Raw genomic sequence first — 16613 nt, forward strand, 5'->3', positions numbered from 1 at the left:
CTAAGAAATTTTTTATCAGTTTAAGTTGCAATCCTCTTTCGTTTTTAAAAGCACCTGGCTACAACACTCTTTAAATTGTGTGATGCAACCATGGAGCAGAAGTGATGGCCATTTAAATAGGGCACCATTTTTCCCAGCTTTCTGTTACACGACAGCTACTGTATCTGTGGAGCCTCAATATCAGTGGCTTCACCATGTTTGTGTATGCTGTCTTCATTCTAGTCCTAGTATAGAAGGCTTTACCCTTCTCTGTCCCCACAGCAACAAATGTTGGGAGTTCCCCTTTGGGGACAATTTGCATCACGGATAGCAGATTGGGACCAAGGAGTCAGATGGCTTCGCTAGCTCAGTCTTAGCTCATGGCTATCTAAAGAGGAGTTTTCCCAAGTCATCCTCCAGACTGGTCACATCAGAGATGGGCTCCATCTCCTACAGGCAATACAAGCACAGACAAATTTAAAAGGCCACCCACGAGGCTCCCCCCTCAGTACTTGTGTTTCCTGCAAATGCCAGCACAGGATTTTTTTTTTGTAGGGTCCTATTTGGGGTAGGTGTCCCTGAATACCTCTAGGGGGTTCACTGCAGGGGTAATGGGGCGAAGAAGACATGAAGGAAACTTTTGCGTTTCCCCGGAGAGGGGTTATGCTTAGGATGGATCTCCTATTTTTACCAAAGGTGACACCTACATTCCATAGAACTCAAGAAGTAGTACTGCCATCCTTCTGTCAAAATCCTAGCAATCAAGGAGAGAGATATTTTGTCTCATTAAATGTCAGAAGCTGTGTCCTTCACTATTTGAAATCTTTTAGAACATCTCCAGCTCTTTGTTTTGTTGGGGTACACATAGGGAAGCCTACTTTGAAGAACTCCATAGCCAGATGGATTAAAACGACTATTGCTATGGCCTACACATCACAAGATATTGATTGTCCCTCAAGCATTAAGGCTCACTCCACCTGAGAGGTTGCTACTTCATGGGCAGAGAGGGCTGGGGCTTTCATCGAGCAGATCTGCAAAGCAGCCATTTGGACCAGCGATTCTACCTTTGCGATGCACTACAGGTCTCCATCCAAGATCTATCCTTAAGGCACAACGTTCTTTAAGTGGTAGTCCCACCCTAGGTATGCATCGTTGGGGTGTTATGTGACCATCCTGTTGGATGACTTGGGAAAGTCTTGAGTTATTACCTGATAACTCCCTTTCCAGGAATCCTCCAGGATGGTGGATTCCCACCCTGACTTATGCGTGTGATACATTTTGTGAAATTAAATCTGTTTTGTTGCCGATCAATCTTTGTATAACTGAGGGGGCAGCTTCTTGGGTGGCCTTTTAAATCTTTCTGTGCTTGTGTTTCCTGTAGGATTTGGAGCTTATCTCTCATGTGACTGTCCTGGAGGATTTTTGGAATGGAAGTTATCAGGTAATAACTCAGACTTTCTGCAACCATGTCTGATTTCGTGGACAAGATTGTGACCCTTTTTAGAGGCTGCAGATCCTGAATGTCACAAACGAGCCCCTCCAGTCTTCTCTTCTGAATGAGTCCCTGCCTTTGTTCTTGTTTGCTGCCTGAGGAGAAGATAGATGAGGAAGATGATTTTGTCTTCTGAGCAATTGGGTCAGGATAGGACAACTTAGTGGGGATTTCATCCAAACTTAAAGCGGAGATCCACCCAAAAGGGGAAGTTCCGCTTTAAGGCCTTGTCCCCCACTCCCCGTTAAGGATTGGCACCTTTTGGGGAACAGGAGAGAGAGCGGGCTTCCGATTTTGACAGGATGTCAGAAGAGAAACTTGTCCTCCCTCCCCGTAGTCTTCTGGGACACGTGACAGGTCTCAGAAGACTTGGATCATTCACAGTGTGCAGCGCATGCACAGTGGGTACCCGGCTGTGAAGCTGCAATCTGTCAGCCATGTTCTCACATTTAATATGCCGGTGCCAGGGAGAGAGGACAGCAGATGAAACCGGCTGTGGTGAGGACACCACTTGATCAAGGGACAGGTGAGTGGCTGTTTTTTTTAAAAGTCAGCACCTACAGGTTTTGTAGCTGCTGACTTATTTTTTTTTTTTACATACTATTGCTACCATTAGGACTCATGCACACTGGGCTTACCAAATGCTGCTTTTCTAGGAGTCTGGCGCTTTTTTTTTTTTCCTGCCTATGAATGCACCTTATAGACTTTTACAGGCATATTAGAAGATTGTTTACTAGCAGAAAAAAAAAGAAAACATTGAATGTGCATAAACACTAGGTGCATTAATGCATTCTAAAATAAGTGTTATATTCTGGCCAATAGAATGCATTAACATGCATATCTGTGAACAATATGTGGCTTTTACTATGGTTTTTGTTAAGCCACTTTTCTCCTGGCAGGAGAAAAGGTGTTCAGAACGGTGTTCAAGCGCATAAGGCCCTATGAACACTCTGCACTTTTGTTCATCTTTTAAAGCAGCCTGAGTCTACACAACCTAAGGGATCCAGCATGGGTTTCCTAAAATTGTGTAAACCTAATAAAATCTTCCCAGTCCACCTGCTCTTGACTTCCATCTTGTAAGGTGTCAGGCCTCACCTTGAAATGCTCTGTTCTTCCAAAACGTTTTGCACAATAATACCCCACTGAGGAGTATTTTTTGCAGGAATGGACAGCCCCTCTGCTGGACCCTGCAATTCTTGCTTTAACAATACACTAACCATCCCTGTGGAGGACAATACTGTTTTTGAGAGCCCAGTGAACAAGAGGTTAGAAGCCCTCTTTGTAGCTCTATTTTCTGCAGCAAGCCTCACCATGCAACCTGTGGTTGTCTCCAAGACTGTCTGGACTAAAGCTGAAGCTACTGTTTCAGGCCATACCTTAAGGAATCCTTCTGTTCACCAACATCTGGAGCTTTTTATCTCTAGCCTTAGGTTCTGAGTAAATGGTTTGGATATGCTTCACCAGATTTCCAGGATGAATTTCCTTTCCATCCATAAGCGAAGGATCCTTTGGTTAAATGCTGCTTCTCAACACTAATTTTCTACCTGTGCTGCTTTTCTTCTCTTTCAGGTCTCAGCCAACTGCTGTATTTGATACCCTTTGATATCAAATTTTATATATATATATATACACACACACATATACACAGTTTTGTTCAAAATAATAGCAGTGTGTTGAAAAAAGTGAATAAAGCTCAAAATCCTTCTAATAGCTTTTATTTCCATACACACAAATGCATTGGGAACACTACACATTCTATTTCAAATCAAAACATGAAGAAAAATATATCAAATTTGTGGTGTTCCTCTAAACAAATTGAAGAAAAGTGAATATTAGACTGTTCAAAAAAATAGCAGTGTTTGTATTCTTCTTTACAAACTCAAACATTCACTATAAAAACTGAAAAATGTTTGAAGATTTTGCTTTCCTTTCAATCACTTAACTAATATTTAGTTGTGTAAGCACTGTTTCTTAGAACTGCTGTACATCTGTGTTGCATGGAGTCAACCATCTTCTGGCACCTGTGAACAGGTATTCCAGCCCAGGATGATTGGACTACATTCCACAGTTCTTCTCTATTTCTTGGTTTTGCCTCAGAAACTGCATTTTTGATGTCACCCCACAAGTTTTCTATTGGATTAAGATCCGGGGATTGGGCTGGCCACTCCATAACTTCAATCTTGTTGGTCTGGAACCAAGATGTTGCACATTTACTGGTGTGTTTGGGGTCGTTGTCTTGTTGGAACACCCATTTCAAGGGCATTTCCTCTTCGGCATAAGGCAGCATGACCTCTTTAAGTATTCTGATGTATTCAAACTGATCCATGATCCCTGGTATGCGATAAATAGGCCCATAGTAGTATGAGAAACAACCCCATATCATGATGCTTGCGCAACCATGCTTCACTGTCTTCACAGTGTACTGTGGCTTGAATTCAGTGTTTGGGGGTCGTCTGACAAACTGTCTCCGGCCACTAGACCCATGAAGAACAATCTTACTTTCATCAGTCCACAAAATGTTGCGCCATTTCTCTTTAGGCCAGTCAATGTGCTCTTTGGCAAATTGTAACCTCTTCAGCACATGTCTTTTTTTCAACAGTGGGACTTTGCGGGGGCTTCTTGCAGATAGCTTGGCTTCACATAGGCGTCTTCTAATTGTAACAGTACTCACAGGTAACTTTAGACCTTCTTTGATCTTCCTGGAGCTGATTGTTGGCTGAGTCCTTGCCATTTTGGCTATTCTATCCATTCGAATGGTAGTTTTTCGCTTTCTTCCACGTCTTTCAGGTTTTGGTTGCCATTTTAAAGCATTTGCGATCATTTTAGCTGAGCAGCCTATCATTTTCTGCACTTCTTTATATGTTTTCCCCTCTCCAATCAACTTTTTAATCGAGGTACGCTGTTCTTCTGAACAATGTCTGAATCGACCCATTTTCCTCAGAATTTCAGAGAGAAATGCACTGTAACCAGCATGTACAACATTTGCTGCCTTCCTTCCTTAAATAAGGGCAATAATTGCCACCCGTTTTTCAAAGAATGAATGACCTCACTAATAGAACTCCACACTGCTATTATTTTGAACATGCCCCTTTCAATTAGTGATTCAATTACACAGAATCAGCAGCATGCATGACATGACTGTTGGGTCTGTTGGATTTCTATTACTCTACTACACCTGCTACTAAATTATTTGCCATGTAGAAATATCATTTCTACCAAAAACAGGGATTGATCAGGTTAGTGATGTCTGACTGCTATTATTTTGAACACAACTGTGTGTGTGTGTGTGTGTGTGTGGGTGTGTATATATATGTGTGTGTGTATGTATGTGTATATGTATGTGTATATGTGTGTGTGTGTGTGTGTGTGTGTATATGTATATATGTATATATATATATATATATATATATATATATATATATGTATATGTATATATATATATGTGTGTGTGTGTGTGTGTATATGTATATATATATGTGTGTATATATATATATATGTATATATATATATATATATATATATATATAAAATATATTGCTCTACAATTCCAGTATCTGTACAAAATATTGGCGGTATTTTTGAGGTGCAACTTGCACAGATTCCAATATAACTTCAAGTTTTATTTCATAAAGTTTACATTTTTAATCCAGCAGTCCTAAAAACCCCCAAAAAAATACAAGATAACACTTGCCGTATTTAGTTGAGCAGCACGACTTGCATTAAATCACAGACACATGGTGAAAAAAAGCCACCTTTCATATCTTGATAGACACACAATCAGGCATTTCGCTTGACACGTTTCTTGAATGGTATCCAATTCAGGAGCAGACGGGGTAACAATATAGTGCTCTGAAGCCCCCACAGGGAGAAGATTACAAACATCACACCTAGATGGTCCAAGAGGGAGGACTGGAAACATGAGACAAAAGTATACACCCACCAGGGGCAATGAACACCCTCGAATGGCACCTGAGGTTATTACACTATATTCTGTGGGCAATGCTTCAGCTTGTTAGTATAAGCGTTTAATGAGCTGGCTGTCTACAACATAGAGAAACTCCATTAGTCAAAAACCTCCCATATAGTACTGGGTTTTTTTCTTTTAGGCGCACGGATTTAAATTGTGCGGGCTCTCAGTTTCACATGAACACCAAGGGTGCTATCCAGAGTACGTACTCCACTTTAAGACTGTAGTTCCCAGCTCCACTTACAATCTTTAACATCAGTGCCTGTAGTGCCGCCTGATGCATTTCGTCACAAGACGTCTGCTTCCTGAAGACGACTTGTCGCAAGATGCATCAGTGCGGAGCTACAGGCACTGATGTTCTCCCCGCATGGAGAGTAAGTGAGGCTGGCAACTAAACAGGCTTAGGTGGTGGTCATCCAAGTGCTGGGACACTGCACAAAAGAATGAGAGTGTACTTTGATGCAGTTTTTAATAAGAATTTTATGTACAGTACTGTGCAAAAGTTGTAGGCAGGTGTGAAGAAATGCTGTAAAGTAAGAATGCTTACCAAAATATATATTTTATTTGTTTTTACCAATTTAAAAAATGCAAAATTCGAGAACAGAAGAAATATCTAAATCAAATCAATATTAGTTGTGACTACTCTTTTGGTTTCAAACCAGTGTCATTTCTTATACTTGCACACTTTGTACACTAGCACAAAGTCAGGGGTTTTGTGGGATTAAAGTCGGGTGTATGATTAACCAATTATACCAAGCAGTTGCTAATGATCATCCATTTCATATGTAGATTGAGACAGTCATTAGCTGAAACAGCTGTGTAAGAGGCTTAAAACTGGGTGAGGAACAGCCAAACTCTGCTACTAAGGTGAGGTTGTGGAAGACTATTTCATGTCACAAGTCATACACCATGGCAAGACTTAGCACAACAAGGTAGTTATACTGCATCAGCAAGATCTCTCCCAGGCACAGATTTCAATTAGACCGGAGTTTCAAGATGTGCTGTTCAAGCTCTTTTGAAGAAGCAACAAGGAAAGATGACCAGCAGTGCTATCCGCACGTAACTTGCGGACACCAGTGGGATCCAAGTACACTCCTCTACCACCTGGAGACGTCTGGCCAGAGGTGGTCTTCATGGAAGAATGTCAGCCAAAAATCCATACCTCTAACGTGGAAACAAAGTGACTCAGCTATGCACAACAACTGGGGTGCAGAAAAATGGGAGCAGGTGCAGTTTTCAGCATAAAGGAGTCCTGAAAGTGGTGGTTGTTAATTGATACAAATGAACTATGAACACTTCTATTTCTGAAAGCATTCTTAACACCTATAGCAGATTGACAGCTGGGCGGGACATTCCTTGTTGTGACTGGGCGTAACATGACATCCTGTCAAAATGAGCCGCGATCTGTTACCGGCTTTGTCCACAGGACACAGCCGATGACATACCACTACACCGACCCTTTGCCAGTGTCATGTGATCACTGTGACCAATCACCACAGATCACATGTCAATTGTGTACAATGGATGGCTTGCTGTCATGCCATCCATTGTATTCAATTATGTGACCTGCTTTGACCAGTCACCGCTAACATGATACAGACATGGCCAATCACAGCCCATCTGTATCATGTGATGAGATTTGCCCAATCACAGCTAATCATAGCAAAAGACTGAATCCGTTTCATTCAGTAACAGTGATTGCAGATACATTGGTATTAGCAATCATAATGTGTTGAAAAAAATCCTGATCACTAGCCCAGAGTAGTTCAATGTTACTATGGCAACATTGTATTGCTTTGGTCACAGTGTTGAAAAAAAAGTGAAAAAATGTTATAGAAAAATTTTAAATAAAATACAAATTAAATAATTTTTTCCCCTCTCCTCTTTCAGGACAGCACCTTGAGAGACCTCAGCTCCTCCCCACCTGAGGACACCCCTCCACCCTAAACAAAAACACTGTCACTCCCCTCTGACCTCAGTTTTGGTGTTTCCTCTGGTGGGGAGACATCTTGAGGAAGCCTCTCAGGTGCTGTCAGGGGATGGTGGAGCCTGAGGTCCAGGAGCTGTGGAGCAGCAGGGAGTGAAGGCCGGAGAGCCGGTTGCTATCCTCCCGGCAGGCCGCAGTGGCAGGGCTGCAATCTCTGGGTGACAGAGGAGCGGTACTAACCTGTCTGCCACCCCCGGCCCCCTCCGGAGAGTTGCGGGTGCCGGGGCAGCTCGGTGGGGCCTGGTGAGGATCGGGGAGGAGTTCCGCTCCTCCCATGCGTGCCGGCTCAGGAGCACGCCAGGCCGGATGATGGGAGACGTCACTTCTGGCAGAGGGGGCGGGGCTTCTTCCGGGGTCGCAGCTTCTGCTTCTAGACACGGCCCTATACACCGGGGTTGGCGGCATATGGCGGTACGGTGCGGTACAAGAGCCTGTAGGGACAGGCAGACTGCAGAAGAGAAGGCGACCACCCTCCTGTTAGATGTCCGGCGCAGAGGCATCGAGACCAGGCGAGGCCTGCACCAGCCAGACTCGGGTAAGGTGACTCAGTGGAGTCCTCCCCTACCTGTGGGCCCCTAGCTCCAGGGGTATTCCCTGGCCCTCTTGTGGTCAGAGGGTCTAGGGCAGGGGGGGTCAGTCTTATCAGGGTCTGGCCCTTGATTTCTGCCAGGGAGTGGAGGGGAGGTCGTGGGGGGGCAGGTAGCCGGGTAATAGGTTTTCCTGGCTCTCTCTCTCCCTCTCTCTCTCTCTCTCTCTTGTCTTTCTAGGGTAAAGCTCGTGAAAAACTTAAACACCAGGAGCCTAGGCAGAAATGCCCGTCTTGCAGGGCGGCCCTCAAGGAGTCATAGAAGAAGGTTCTATGTGGGCCCTGTATTGAGGGGTTAATGAGGGAAGAGAGTCCAGCTCAGGGTGATTTGGTTAAGTCCGTAAGGGAATTGACCAGCACCCTTTGACTCCTTCAAAAACCTGATGGAGAATTTAGCCATTCCCCAGGCGACGCCCCCCCCCCCCCCCCCCCAGAAGTTAGCTCCGTCAACTAGCCGGGGTAGGGAGGCCCAGGAGGCTGGAGAAGGGGAGCCATCCCTGGATTCCCAGTCCGAGGAGGACTCAGCAGGGGAGGGCCCCTCAAAAGATCCCAGAGGTCCCTCTAGGTACAAATTGTCCCTTGATGTGGACGATGGGGGCAATCTATGATACGCTTGGACATCAAGGAAGATGTAAAGCCTCTATCTCTACACGATCAGATGTACCAGGGTATGGAGGAACAGAAGCGGAGAGTATTCCTGGTACACAAGGTTTTGGTGGACACAATAAGAAAGGAATGGCAGGATCCAGAGAGGAAGCTGTTTTTCTCCAAAGCCCTCAAGCGTAGATTTCTGTTCAGTGAAGACCCGTCAGCTTTGTGGAACAAAAATCCTAAGCTGGACGCAGCCTTTTCCCAGATTGCTAGGAAAATGGATTTGGCCTTTGAAGACATGGGAGTTTTACCAGACCTGATGGATAGGAGAGCTGAATCCCTCCTTAAAAAATCGTGGGATTCGACCCTGTCTAATCTGAAGCCAGCCATGGCTGGCCATAGTAGCCAGAAACATGGAGTACTGGCTCACTCAGTTACAGGCACATATAATGGCAGATTCCCCCAAAGATAAGATCCTTGTGTCATTTTAAACTTTATTGCAGGGGGTGGGGTACATTGCGGATGCGTCCGGAGTCTGTGAGGTTGGCAGCTAGATTGGCGACCCTGACCAACTCAGCCCGCAGGGCCTTGTGGCTTAAGACTTGGCAGGGGGATGTCGCGTCTAAGGTAAAGTTATGTGGTATCCCCTTTTCAGGAGATCTCCTGTTTGGGCCGGGGTTAGAGACGGTGTTGGACCGCACAGCGGACAGGAAGAAGTCCTTTCCCCTGAAGCGAAAAATGCAGGATCTAGTGGGTAGGAAGTTTTGTTCCCCAAAGAGACAGGGCCCTAGGTCAGAAGGGCAGAGAAGGACATGGGGGCAGAGAGGGAGGGGCAAGGGAGGAGCGATATTCCATCGTCCTGACCAGCCCCAGAAACCGCGGTGACTCTGTTCCCCCGGTGGGAGGAAGATTGGCGGCCTTCCTCCCACGGTGGGAAGCGGAGGTCTCCAGCCCCTTTATACTGGACATCATAAGAAGGGGGTACCGCCGCCGCAGAGGTTATTAATAACCAACCTGCCCAGGTGTCCTCGGAGGGCCTCAGCCTTACTAGCCTCTCTTCAGGATTTAGAGGTACAGAAAGTGGTAGTAAGAGTCCCCGAGGCAGAGATGGGGGATGGGTTCTATTCCCACGTGTTTGTGGTCCAGAAACCATCAGGGACGTACAGATTGATCCTAAATCTGAAACTCCTGAATGAGGCCATTCGTTACAAAAGGTTTCGTATGGACTCGATCTTCACAGTCAGAGTCCTCCTTCCACCAGGGGCCTTCCTGTCCTCCATCAACCTGAAAGATGCCTATCTGCACGTGCCCATCGCAGAGGCATTTCAGAAATTTCTCAGGTCGGCAGTTCAGAGTACAGCGGGGACGTATCACCTACATTTCCGGGCGTTGCCTTTCAGACTCTTCTCCTTGCCAAGGATCTTCACCAAGGTTTTGTCCGAGGCGTTGGTTCCTCTTCGGCTCAAGGGAATCTCAGTGGTAGCCTATCTGGATGACCTGCTTTTATTTGCAGGCTCGTCAGATCGGCTCGCACTGGACTTGACAGTGGTGAAGAGCCATCTGCAGAGTCTGGGATGGCTGCTGAACTTGGACAAGTCCTGTTAGGTCATTCTTTGGGATGGGACCAATCTAGGGTATGTTCTGGACTCCACCTGTCAGAAGACCATGTTAACCCTGGAGAAGCTGGCCAAATTAGACAGGGGGATCAGGCGGTTACTGGGAAGTCGCGAAGTAGCGCTAAGGCAGGCTATGTCAGTATTAGGTCTGTTAACTTCGTCCATCCCGGCAGTACAGTGGGCGGGGTTGCATCTTCGTCCCCTTCAACTTTTCATTCTGAGCGCCTGGGATCGATAGCTGCGGTCGTTGGATACCCGGGTACAGATTCCCTCCAAAGTGAAGAGATCCCTGTGGTGGTGGAGGAAGACAGCCAATGTGACTCAGGGGCTGCTATGGAGTTTCCCGGTGGTCAGGGAGATCACAACGGACACCAGCGCCCAGGGATGGGGGGCGCACCTAGGAGAATCGGTGGTACAGGGCGAGTGGTCTCCAGTGGAAAGATGGGAATCCTCAAACTGGAGGGAGCTAAGGGCGGTATTGGAAGTTCCTTCCAGAGTTTGATTTTGGGCCATCATGTCCGCGTCCTTTCGGACAAGGCTACAGCGGTGGCCTACATGAACAGACGGGGGGCAAAGACTTGGTCTCGGTGCAGGAGCAGGGAATCCCCTTTAGCTAAGGAGGCATAGGTAATTAGGTTCTTCAGGGCTCTGACCAGAGAGAGACCTCCTGGAAATAGACCTTTCCCAAAATGGGATTTGGCAAAGGTACTCAAGGTGTTGATGGAACCACCGTTTGAACCTCTAGGTTCCTGCTCCCTAAGGGCCCTCACGTTTAAAACGGTATTTTTGGTGGCAATCCCTACAGCAAGAATGGTGTGTGAGCTGGAAGCTCTATCTATCAGGGCTCCTTATTTGCAAATTTTTCCGGATAGGGTGGTGTTCAGGACAGACCCATCCTTTGTTCCCAAAGTGGCCCTGGATTTTCATAGGGAACAGGATATAGTTTTGCCTTCGTTTTACCCTAATCCCTTGGGGGAAAGAGAAGAGAAATTTCATTTGTTGGATGTAAGAAGGTGTGTGCTCCTTTACCTACAGTTGTGGCCAAAATTATTCAACCCCCAATGCTGTAAAGGGGTTTAGGGACTATAGTGTACATTTGGAATTGTATTCAGAATCAAATCCTACAAGGACGTTGTAACTACCCAAATGCAACTAAAATGACATCAATTGTTTATGTAATACAGTAGTAAATGGTTCTTATGTGGTTTCTTCATTGCCACAATTATTCAACCCCTTAAAGACTACCACTCTGAAGAACAGAGGTTCATACAGGTGCTTTCCATCAGGTATTGAAAACACCTGTGGATGTCACCGAGCAGCAATCAAGCATAATAAGCACCAATTAGGCAGCTTTAAAATGACTGTGATACTCAGCTCCTTCTAGACATTTACTGGTGTGGTTACAAACATGGTGAAGGCAAGAGAATGGTCCAGGAAGACAAGAGAAGAGGTGATTTCTCTTCACAGGAAGGGCAATGGCTATAAGAAGATTGCAAAGATGTTAAACATACCAAGAGACACCTTAGGAAGCATCATTCGCAAATTCAAGGCAAAGGGCACTGTTGAAACGCTACCTGGTCGTGGCAGAAAGAAGATGCTGACTTCGACTGCTGTGCGCTACCTGAAGCGTAGAGTGGAGAGAAGTCCCCGTGTGACTGCTGAGGAACTGAGAAAAGATTTGTCAGATGTGGGTACAGAAGTTTCAGCCCAGACAATAAGACGCACACTGCGTAATGAAGGCCTCCGTGCCAGAACTCCCAGGCGTACCCCCTTGCTGTCTCCAAAGAATAAGAAGAGTCGACTGCAGTATGCCAAAAGCCATGTGGACAAACCACAAAAGTTGTGGGATAGTGTTCTGTGGACTGATGAAACAAAATTAGAACTGTTTGGGCCCATGGATCAACGCTATGTTTGGAGGAGGAAGAACAAGGCCTATGATGAAAAGAACACCTTGCCTACTGTGAAGCATGGTGGAGGGTCAATCATGCTTTGGGGCTGTTTTGCTTCTGCAGGTACAGGGAAGCTTCAGCGTGTGCAAGGTACCATGAATTCTCTTCAGTACCAGGAGATATTGGATGGAAACGTGATGCAGTCCGTCACACACCTGAGGCTTGGGAGACGTTGGACCTTTCAACAGGACAATGATCCCAAGCATACCTCCAAGTCCACTAGAGCATGGTTGCAGAGGAAAGGCTGGAACATTTTGGAGTGGCCATCGCAGTCACCAGACTTAAATCCGATTGAGAACCTCTGGTGGGACTTAAAGAAAGCAGTTGCAGTGCGCAAGCCTAAGAATGTGACTGAACTGGAGGCCTTTGCCCATGAAGAATGGGCGAAGATACCCGTAGATCGCTGCAAGACACTTGTGTCAAGCTATGCTTCACGTTTAAAAGCTGTTATAACTGTAAAAGGATGCTGTACTAAGTACTAAGATTGAATGTCACTTGGGGGTTGAATAAAACTGATAATGCTGTGAGCACAGAAAAGACATTTGTGGTTATTTCATTATAACTGTTATGTTATATTTGTCTGACCTACAAGTGCCTCTTTAATGTAAATGTAAGCAAGATGACTGAATGATCAAAAGCAATGTCAAACTGGCCAAAACACTCAATTTCAGTGGGGGTTGAATAATTTTGGCCACAACTGTAGATAGGGACTAAGGAATTTCAAAGCACAGATTCATTTTTTATTTCTTTTGCAGGGGCCAGAAAAGGGCAAAAAGCCTCCAGGCGCACAGTGGCTACATGGTTAAAGCTAGCAATTGAACAGGCATACCGAACCGAAGGTCTAGAAGTCCCAAAGGGACTCAGGGCTTATTCTACATGGGCCATGGCGGCAACGCAAGCGGAACAGGCAGGAGCCTCCCTGGGACAGATTTGTAGGGCCGCAACCTGGTCCAGCTACGGGACGTTTGCTAGGCATTACAGACTTGACCTGGTCTCTGTGCAGGAGCAGGCCTTCGGACGTAAGGTACTGCAAGCAGTGAGCCCACCCGAGGGGTAAGTACTTGCTTATCCTCTCAAGGTGCTGTCCTGAAAGACGAGAGGGGAAAATCATAGTTACACTTACGGTAATGCCTTTTCCAGTAGTCTTTCAGGACAGCACCGGTTACCCACCCTCTGTTGCATAATTGCTGTGAGAGATGTCTTAAGGTATGTTTTGGTGTCTCATATTCTGTCTCCCCAGGAGGTACGAGTCCAAGAACTGAGGTCAGAGGGGAGTGACAGTGTTTTTGTTTAGGGTGGAGGTGTTTCCTCAGGTGGGGAGGAGCCGAGGTCTCTCAAGGTGCTGTCCTGAAAGACTACTGGAAAAGGCGTTACCGTAAGTGCAACTATGATTTTTACATACAGTCACCTGTCAGTGTCTCTGATCACAGTCACACCAGTTATATAATAATGCTGTACTGGACTGATGATGATTTTTTGCTACATTTTCCCAAAGATTTTAACAAAATTACAACCTCCCAAAAAACTCACCATGCTTCTTACTAAATACCTTGAACTGTCTATTTTCCAAAAATGGGTGATTTGGGGGGGGGGGGGGGGTATTTGTACTCTCTTGGCGTTTTCGGGCCTCATCCCATCAGGATTGAATCAAATCAGATACATACCTTGGTCTATGGACTCTGTAACTTTCCTTCAGACTAGATAATATACACTAATTTGGGGTATTTTCACCAAGTAAATGTAGCAGAATACATTTTGACTTAAATTTATGAAGGTATGTTATTTATTTGCAATATGTTTACAACAAACGCAAAAAAAAGCCTTTTTTTTTTTTTTTTTTTACGTTTCAGGTTTCTTTTTGTTATATTTAGCAAAAAATAAACTCAGTGGTGATTAAAAAAAAACGCAAAAAGAAAGCTCTATTTGTCTGAAAAAAAATGTCATATGGGTACAGTGTTACATGATCTCACAATTGTCATTTAAAGTGCGACAGTGCTGAAAGCTGAAAATTGGTCTGGGCAGGAAGGGGGTAAAAGTGCCTGGTACTGAAGTGGTTAATTTGTGGCTTTTTGGGTTTTTTTTTTTGTTTTTTTTGTTTTTTTTTTCCTCACACCTGTCTAAAACCTTTGCACAGTGTATGTGGATGTTCTTGTCGTTTTTTGTGGCCAGTTTTTAATGGAATATACTGAGGAACAGTGGTGGAAGATTCAGGAGTAAATCCCTTTTGGGGGGGGGGGGGGGGAGAAAGTGCTGTTTGACCCACTTTCTGACAGAAGGGATCAAACTGAGTTCTCACTGGTGTGGAGGTGGTGACACCGAGAGAAGGGATCACTGGCGGGGAAGAGGCACTACGTGTTGTGGAGCATTTTTGTACAAAAACTGACAGCTGTAAATGGAATCATACAACACCAAGCATTTTGTTATATTTGACACCTTATGAATATGTGCACAGTGAAGATTTGCATAATATAAGCTGTTAAAATATTGTGGAGCTGTATGTTCTACAGTGCCTTGAAAGTATTTATACCCCTTGAAATTTTCCAAATTGTCATGTTACAACCAAAAACGTAAATGTATTTTAGTGTGCTTTTATGTGATAGACCAACAAAAACTGGCACATAATTATGAAGTGGAAGGAAAATGATACAACTTTCAAATTTTTTTTTACAAATATCTGGAAAGTGTGGCATGCATTTGTATTCAGCCCCCCTTTTACTCTGATACCACTAACTAAATTCTAACTGAATTAATTGCCTTCAGAAGTCACCTAATTAGTAAATAGAGTCCACCTGTGTGTAATTTAATCTCCGCATGAATTCAGCTGTTCTGTGAAGCCTTCAAATGTTTGTTAGAGAACATTAGTGAACAAATAGCATCAAAAAGGCCAAGGAACACACTAAACAGGTCAGGAATAAAGTTGTGGAGAAGTTTAACTGCTATCCACCCTATAGCAGAAATACTGCTACAGGGTGACACCGGTGCACAAAATCACATGTATAATATTTGTGATTTTGCAGTTTCGGGTAGGGGACGCGTGCGAGCCCTACCCGCGCCGTCATTTGCGGTCTCGCCTGTCAATCACCAGGTCCTGGCCAGTGATTACTCGCCGGCACCCAGTGATCGACGAATATTACCGACAGGGGAGAGAACTGTATTGTTTGCATACAGTTTTCTCTCCCGTCGGTAATATTACAGTTAAAAGCACAGCGCTTACAGTTGAAAGCACACACAGCGCATACTGTGAAACAGCATACAGTTAACCTCTTCCTGCCTAGTGCCATTAGTAGAGTGTCGGTGCTTTTTATTTGCACTGATCACTGTATTGGTGTCACTGGGGATGTCAGTGACACCAAGTCAGTTCCCCCTCCCCTCCGTGTCAGAATGCTCGTCGCAATCCTGCTCTAAGTCGCTGATCGCTGCCATTACTATAAAAAAAAAAATCATCCAGTGTATATATTCCGCATTTGTAAACACTATAACTTTTATGTAAACCAATTTATTTACACGTATTGGGATTTTTTTTTTTTTCCTTTTAGCAAAGACATGTAGCAGAATACATTTATTGCCCTAAACTTGACTAAATGTGTTTTTTTTTTTTTTTTTTTTTTTAATTTTTATCGGACATGTTTAATAGTAAAAAGTCAATATTTTCCTCAAAATTGTCGGCCTTTTATTGTTTATAGCGACAAAAATTAAAAGCGCACAGGCGATAAAATACCACCAAAAAAATTTATTTGTGGGGAAAAAAGGACATAAGTTTCATTTTGGGTGCATTGTTGCATGACCGCGCAACTGTCAGTTAAAGTAATGCAGCACCGTTAAGCAAAAAATGGCCTGATCAGGAAGGGGGGGTAAATCCTCTGGAGGGCAAGTGGTTAAAGCCAGGTTAGGTTATAAACAAATATCCTAATCTTTGAACATCTCATGAGCACTGTTCAATCCACCGAAAATGCAAAGAGTATGTCACAACTGCAAACCTACGAAGACATGGCCGTCCACCTAAACTGACAGGCTGGGCAAGGAGAGCACTAATCAGAGAAGCGGCCAAGAGCCCCATGGTAACTTTGGAGGAGCTTCAGATATCCACAGCTCAGGTGGGAGAATTAGTTGTGCACTCCATAGATCTGGCCTTTATGAAGAGTGGCAAGAAGAAAGCCATAAGAAGTCTCGTTTGCGAGAAGCCATGTGGGGGACACCGCAAACGTGGAAGAAGGTGCTTTGGTCAGACTTTTTAGCCTAAAAGCAAAACACTGTGGTGGAAAACTAACACTGCACATCATCCTGAACACACCATCCCCACTGTGAAACATGGTGGTGGCAGCAGCATCATGTTGTGGGGACGCTTTTCTTCAGCAGGGACAGGGAAACTGGTCAGAGTTGATGGGAAGATGGATAGAGCCAGATACAGGAGAATTTTAGAAGAAAAACAAGCATCAAAGTGATTCA

Source organism: Staurois parvus, unplaced genomic scaffold (genome assembly GCF_062004578.1).
Source record: "Staurois parvus isolate SC_StPar_1 unplaced genomic scaffold, SC_StPar_1.0 ptg003043l, whole genome shotgun sequence".
Lineage (NCBI taxonomy): Eukaryota > Metazoa > Chordata > Amphibia > Anura > Ranidae > Staurois > Staurois parvus.